The sequence below is a fragment of the Mytilus galloprovincialis genome, chromosome 7, assembly GCF_965363235.1.
Source record: "Mytilus galloprovincialis chromosome 7, xbMytGall1.hap1.1, whole genome shotgun sequence".
NCBI classification, from domain to species: Eukaryota; Metazoa; Mollusca; class Bivalvia; order Mytilida; family Mytilidae; genus Mytilus; species Mytilus galloprovincialis.
The window spans coordinates 21,851,967-21,860,320 of record NC_134844.1 but is presented as its reverse complement, the minus strand read 5'-3'; positions in this window follow the sequence as shown (position 1 = coordinate 21,860,320).

Below are 8,354 nucleotides of genomic sequence, written 5' to 3'. Positions count from 1 at the left end.
GACAAAAATAGATCATGTATATTTATGGGAAGGAATGTTTATCCTAGCTTGGGTATTTTCTGAAGTAGAATTTTAAGGCTTTAAAATATTATATGCTTTAAACAGAAGATCACAGAATACATCAGATTTTTATACGACCGCAAAATTTGAAAAATTTTTCGTCGTATATTGCTATCACGTTGGCGTCTGCGTCGTCGTCGTCGTCGTCCGAATACTTTTAGTTTTCGCACTCTAACTTTAGTAAAAGTGAATGGAAATCTATGAAATTTTAACACAAGGTTTATGACCACAAAAGGAAGGTTGGTATTGATTTTGGGAGTTTTGGTCCCAACATTTTAGGAATAAGGGGCCAAAAAGGGCCCAAATAAGCATTTTCTTGGTTTTCGCACTATAACTTTAGTTTAAGTTAATAGAAATCTATGAAATTTTGACACAAGGTTTATGACCACAAAAAAACGGTTGGGATTGATTTTGGGAGTTTTGGTTTCAACAGTTTAGGAATTAGGGGCCAAAAAAGGGCCCAAATAAGCATTATTCTTGGTTTTCGCACAATAACTTTAGTTTAAGTAAATAGAAATCAATGAAATTTAAACACAATGTTAATGACTACAAAAGGAAGGTTGGTATTGATTTTGGGAGTTTAGGTCCCAACAGTTTAGGAATTACGGGGCCAAAAAGGGACCCAAATAAGCATTTTTCTTGGTTTTCGCACCATAACCTTAGTATAAGTAAATAGAAATCTATGAAATTTAAACACAAGGTTTATGACCATAAAAGGAAGGTTGGTATTGATTTTGGGAGTTTTGGTCCCAACAGAATAAGGGGCCCAAAGGGTCCAAAATTAAACTTTGTTTGATTTCATCAAAATTGAATAATTGGGGTTCTTTGATATGCCGAATCTAACTGTCATGACTGTGTATGTAGATTCTTAACTTTTGGTCCCGTTTTCAAATTGGTCTACATTAAGGTCCAAAGGGTCCAAAATTAAACTTAGTTTGATTTTGACAAAAAATGAATCAGTTAGGTTCTTTGATATGCTGAATCTAAAAATGTACTTAGATTCTTGATTATGGGCCCAGTTTTCAAGTTGGTCCAAATCGGGGTCCAAAATTAAACTTTGTTTGATTTCATCAAAAATTGAATAAATGGGGTTCTTTGATATACCAAATCTAACTGTGTATGTAGATTCTTCATTTTTGGTCCTGTTTTCAAATTGGTCTACACTAAAGTCCAAAGGGTCCAAAATTAAACTTAGTCTGATTTTAACAAAAATTGAAATCTTGGGGTTCTTTGATATGCTGAATCCAAAAATGTACTTAGATTTTTTATTATGGGCCCAGTTTTCAAGTTGGTCCAAATCAGGATCTAAAATTATTATATTAAGTATTGTGCAATAGCAAGTCTTTTCAATTGCACAGTATTGCGCAATGGCAAGAAATATCTAATTGCACAATGTTGTGAAATAGCAAATTTTTTTTTAATTAGAATTATCTTTCTTTGTCCAGAATAGTAAGCAAGAAATATCTAATTGCAAAATATTGTGCAATAGCAAGATTTTTTTTTAATTGGAGTTATCTTTCTTTGTCCAGAATCAACTTAAATCTTTGTTATATACACTATACAATGTATATTCACTTTTTACTACCAACTGATAAATTAAAATAATCTTTACCATTCAGTGATAACAAGCAGTTTTTTTACATCTTATTTCCTTATCTTATCTAAAATGTTTTTAGATAATGTATGTTGGACATTTGCCAGACATGACTATGATGTCATTTTCTATTTTTATTTGCCAATAACTTTATGTAAATAACTTCATTGGAAATTTGCCAATATAAAATGTTGCTGATGAAGTTTTTTTTATTGTTTTATACAATAAACAATGTATATTCACTTTTACTACCAACCAATCTTTACCATTCAGTGATAACAAGCACTTTATTTTACATTTTAATATTTTATGATGTATTTAAAAGAGTAGTTATTGTTGCAAACTCCATTAGAAATTTGAATTGATATCAGTTTTGGAAAAAGGGAAACGGGGATGTGAAAAAAAGGGGGGGGGGGTTAAATTTTTCTCATTTCAGATTTCATAAATAAAAAGAAAATTTCTTCAAACATTTTTTTGAGAGAATTAATATTCAACAGCATAGTGCAGGGATCTCCATGGCCTGTTTAACGATGGCGCCCCGCCATCGTTCAAATGTCTTGCGCCATCGTCAAATGACTTGCGCCATCGTTAAATTGTCTTCCGCCATCGTTCAAAACTTCATCGTTTTTTGCAGCCCGACGCCATTTTTATTTTAACAATTATAATCAAATGCATGTAATTGCATAAACGCCTGAGGGATATCCGGATTAAAATCGCTAATCACTTGTACCTGAGCTTGTACAGGTAGACCAACAAACCAGACAGGAGAATACTATCTGAGGATAGACGATCCATTTGTCGAATTAATCAACTAAGTTTCAGCAAATGATTTGACAATTTAGATTAAATAAATAAATAAATAATCCAGTTACAAAGAAAACAGTTTAACAAGTCAAACACGTGCTTTATTTTGACTTACGCAATCAGCATCCCCCTTTTGTAAGAAGTACAAAATAAGACGCAAAACAGTAAATATTATTTCATTGCAAATAACTCGAGTACTGCTGTAACGATAATTTAGAATTACTTTAAAAGTTTAAAAGTAAAAACTTAAATATTTCCTGTAAAGGAATATCGTATCGTAATTCCGAATTCATTTCGTATATTACAATCAAATTGATACATCCGCGTTTCCGGTTTCTATTCAGACTCGAAAGATGCCATTCGGCAATCCTCGGTAGAATCCGCTACTCTCGGCCGAGTTGAGACGAATGGAAAGATGCATGTTGCACAGCATCAATTTGCCAGATAAAGTCATTAAAAACCTTTTCATTTGTCAATGTTTGCTTTACAAATCTCATTAACCTTTTACATAACCCGTACGAATCGTTTTGGTGTTGCTGCAAATCAGCCATAGCGGTAATGGGTTCTGAATTTGACAGTGGCCATGAAAAATAAGCTCCACATCATATGATTATTAACCCCCATAACAATTACCAAAAATACAAGAAATCTTAATGAGGACCTTCATGACAGCTTTTGGTCATTCTCGACTAAGGGGGGACCATGAAGACTTGGCATTTGAATGGTTAAAAACGGCAATAAATGAAAATATTGATACTTCTTATTCTATAATGAAAATTCAAATAAATATTATTTAAATAAGCAATGATTTAGCATGTTCACTATTCCTTGTATGAAGGGATAAAATACTTCCGATCACGCTACACTGTACAGCGTAAACACGGTTTGTAATGGTGAAAGTTCCTCCATCGTTCAATTTTCATCCATGGAGATCCCTGATAGTGAATTGCTAAAAGGCAAAAACAAACTTTTAAGTTCATTAGACCACATTCATTCTGTGTCAGAAACCTATGCTGTGTCAACTATTTAATTTTAGATTTAAAAAGTTTGAAGAAGAAATCTTTAATTGTAAAATTTGTAAAATCTTGACATTTGTTTTGTGTAAAAAAAAACCATGTAATGTCAAAAATTTGATCACAATCCAAATTCAGAGCTGTATCACGCTAGAATGTTTTGTCCATACTTGCCCCAACTGTTCAGGGTTCGACCTCTGCGGTCGTATAAAGCTGCGCCCTGCGGAGCACCTGGTTATAAAATGAGTTGCATATTCTTACAGGTTAAAAGGAGCTATAGCTGTAATAAATTAAATAAGTAATCTAAAGTTGTTTTAAAATAACTAATGGAATACATTATAAAAATGTTTGACTGAAAAATAATATATACTTTTATATTAACTTTTTTCTTTAATATAATAATTTATCAACATATTATCAAAATTTAGGGACAATTTTAGCTACGATTCATATCTTCGTGGAATGAGGATGAGAATTAAAAGATCTGAAATAATTCAAGGTCAAATTTCTTTTGAATTGTATTTTTTGAAAGGAATATTTTATGTTCACTTTATACACAGACTTAAAGCTGGTGCTACTGTTGTTAACTTTAAGTCTTCATATCTCAAGGGAGAGGGGGGGTCCACTTCCTATATACAAGGTGATAGGACGTGCCGCTGGAATAGGTCACCTTTTAAAGCTTGAAAATATGTGAAGAGGTCAGGAAAACTACCAGAAATATATGATTAGGTCAATAAAGATCCCATAACTTCTGCATCTGTCATCTTTCTTGGTGTTCTCGGCCGTTTTTATCAACCAATGTTTCTCTTTTGGCCATTTGATATTGCACTCTTACATTACAGACCATTACACGCCACATTAAACCTAAACAATATTGGAAAAGGTTACATTTTTACCAATGCAATATATGAAAAGGTATACATTTTCAAAATATAAATTATATGAAAAGGGTGGGGTAACAGAACCCAAGAGGCACCCCTATCAATTAAGTATTAAAGTAGCCCTCCTCCCCGAGCTTCATATGAAGACCATACCAATAATATATTTAACATAGTAAAGATATTGTAAATTTCTTCTTTTTTTTTTGTCACTTGATTGTAATATGTCTATAAGACTTAGGATTATGCATATTTTGGTGCAGGTTGAATATTATGTAATGAATGCAAAAAAAATGTTTATGACTTGCAAATATTGCATTGCTTATTTAATACAAATTATTATTTTTTTGGTCCAAATTGATTTAAATTTTGTAAAAAAATAAATAGTGAAGGTTTCATTTATGTATTTTTCGAAGCTATCTGCATCAGTACTACCAAATAGATATGTATACCATTACTTCCTTTTTTTGCTATTTCTAATAAAATTAACCATTCATTTTCATTATTTTGTTTTATTTTTTGTTAATGGTCATCGTTAGCAAATCACACAACAACTATAGTATAAAAAACAATACCAGTAATGTCAGAGTTATACCCCTTTGTTTGGTGAACTAAAATGTATGAAATTGGAATATCACACAATTTTCTTGATTTTCCTTGATGTAAGCTTCCTATGTATATAATTAGAGAATATAGAACACTATAAGTGTATGATACAACCTTTGTCATAAGCATTGTTTACTTTTGAGTTCAAATAGAAAAATTACACACAACTTTGTCTTTTTCAATGTTTGGTAGGAGATACAAAACAAATAACATTGAATAGTATTTAAGAAACAGAAATTCATAGGATAGTCTTGAACATTATTATTGTGCTTATTAAGCAACAAGCTCCATCCTTTTGGTTCATAGTAGATAATGAAGTCAAAACTGAGGTTTGTTTTAAGAATTGGTATCAAGAGTGTCATGTCAGAACTTTTTGAACTTCATGCATACAAATATCTCTCATCTTTAGATTAGACAAACAAACATGTATGTTAAAATCTACAGAAATGCCCTCTATGCTTGTTTACCTGCAAAGCATGCAGCAAATTAATGTAAGTGTTGATCAAATTATAGTGCTTCATTATTGTGTCACATATTTCTACAGAGACTAACACTAGAAGTAATGTGAGCTGGCACATTTTAGGATATCTACAAAATGTTTTGTATGATTGCCAATGAGACAACTGTCCACCAGATCCAAACAGACATATATATTAGCAACTTTGCTTCTAGGAACTGTTCAGATTCTTAAAAAAGCATTATATGGTATTGGTTTTAATAAGTTATATTTTGGAACATGTATTCTGTGAAATGATGTGTTGTGTTTTTAAACTATATTCTATGTTGTTCCACTGATCAAGATAGCTGAGAATAGTGATTGAGTTTTAACTCTGTCAGGTACATATGCAAATGACCAAATTCTTGCATCTCTGATATGGTATATGATTATTTTTACTATTTATACTGTTGTGAACATTTCTCTTAGGGTTTTGTCTTGTCTGTGACAAAAGACCATAATGCAAGACGTAGGGATTACAGTCCAGTTGTGGTGTTGATGTGGTTAAATGATTATTAATATACAGCTGCATATTTCAGAAGGTAGAAGACCTGGATACTGCATTCCTTGTATGCAGATCTCTTATGTCACAAAGTTTCCACTTGTCATATGTCCATTGGCATTGCCCTTTAAAATTAATTTTCATGGCTAAAACTTTTTTATAGTTTTTTTTTCATTTGAAATTGTCTTATGATGAATAATAGGATAACTATATTCATTACAAGCTCTACGTGTCTGTCAGACAAGTTTCACCTGGCTCATCCTTATTTTATGGATCAGTCATCAAAGTTAAGTAAGCATGTCTGTTGAAATAAATTAACTATTAACAAAACTAGCTGTGTTTAGCATAACTATCGGATTTGGGTCCTCAATGCTCTTCAACTTTATTTGGTCTTTTTAACTTTTCTTATTTCAGCTTAACTGATGAGTCTTTTGTAGAGTAAAACTGACATCTTGCATACAACATTTTAATCAATGATTTTATTAAAGTGGCCAGTCAGTAATTTAAAGACTTTAAGCAATAGGTCAACTATACATGGTGTATATAATGATTTTAAGCTGTACATATGCGAAAGGCAAGTTTCATATGACCTTGACCTGGTTTTCTTGGTTCAGTGGTTAATGTCTAGTTTTTATTGTGGTTTATTCTATTTTCCAATACTATGAGGGACAGGGCAAATATATTTTGTGTATGGAATAAATATAAAGTGTACATTTTCATTGTTCATTTTTTTGTCAGTTTATCAGATGCTATAAGAAATTTATTATGTGTATGGAAGATTGTCGGGTGTACATGAATGTATGGCAGGTTTCATAGGACCTTTGACCTCATTTTAATGTTTTACTGATATTTGTATATTTTCAAAGATTTTGTCAGGTTTTTTTTTCAGTCAATCATATTTGGTGTATAGAATGAAAGTAATAGGGTGCACATGTCTGTCTGGCATGTTTCATATGACTATGGCCTCGTTTTCTTGGTTCATTGGTCAATTTTAAGCTTTTGTGGTTTGGTAAGTTTTCCAGGTACATGTGTAGTAATATTTTCAATGGTTTTGTCAGTTTATCAAATACTTTAAGCAATAGGACCATTGTATTTAGTGTATGGAATGATTGCAAAGTATACATATTTGTCTGGCCTTGAACTCATTTATTGATCATTGATAATGTTAAGTTTAAGTGATACTTGTAGTAAAACCTTCATTCAACAGAATTTCAAACAAAGTTCAATCACAAATAAAACATCGCTGGACATTTCAATGTGCGCATTCTTTTTGGTTTCATTGATGTATTCTCAACATCTCCTTTTATTCATATGTGTTGTTGGGTTGATTTATGTCTCAATAACTTCTTAGCCATTTTCCCTTTTCTATAACTCATATATTGGAAATACTATTTTTTTTTTTTTTTAAAGATAAAGGAAAAATACCTCTTTGAACTCACCTTATTTTCACCTGCAGTCTAAGATCATCTTTAATTGTAACAAAACAATGTGTCCATAGATCACCATGCCCAGTTCCATCATACAACCATGAAATCAGGGTGAAATTCATAATTTTGCATATAATCTTTCGATGGGACCACAAATTCATCATAAACTACCTTAACCAATAAATTTTAACCATATAAATTATACATTTCAAACTATCTCATTTCTTTGTTCAGTGAATCATACATTTGGGTCAAAATTGTAATTTGACATATATATTTTTTGATTTCACATTATAATAAAGATGTGTACCATACAATAGACACTGACTTCATTATAAACTTATAGCTGACTATGTGATATGGGCTTTCCTCAGTGTTCAAGGCTGTACAATGTGTCATTTGGTCCATATGGGCTTTCCTCAGTGTTGAAGGCTGTACAGTGTGTCATTAGGTCCATTGTTGAGACTTGTCTCATTGGCAATCATACCACATCTTTTTTTTTTATAGATCTCAACCAGAAACTCTAACCTGATACAAGGCAGATTGACAGATGAACAAATCAGAAAACATAATGCAGGTCATTCAAACTTGATATAAAATCAAATGAACTTTCTTGTGTATAATTTGGAGTTTAGCATGACGTCCATTATCACTGAACTAGTATATATATTTGTTTAGGGGCCAGCTGAAAAACACCTTTGGGTGCGGGAGTTTCTCTCCCTGCATTGAAGACCTATTGGTGACCTTTTGCTGTTCTGTTGTTGGGTTGTTGTCTTTTTGACAAATTCCTTATTTCCATTCTCAATTTTATTTCTGTTGAAATGATGATTTTTTCATAAGAAATATCTTCCTGCAAATTTAGACGATCCTGGAATATATGATCTTTTAGGCAAAGATAATTTTCTCAGAGGATTATGCGTTAAAGAATGTCATATACCTTTTGCTGCAGTCAACAGCTTCAAGGCAAAAAAACA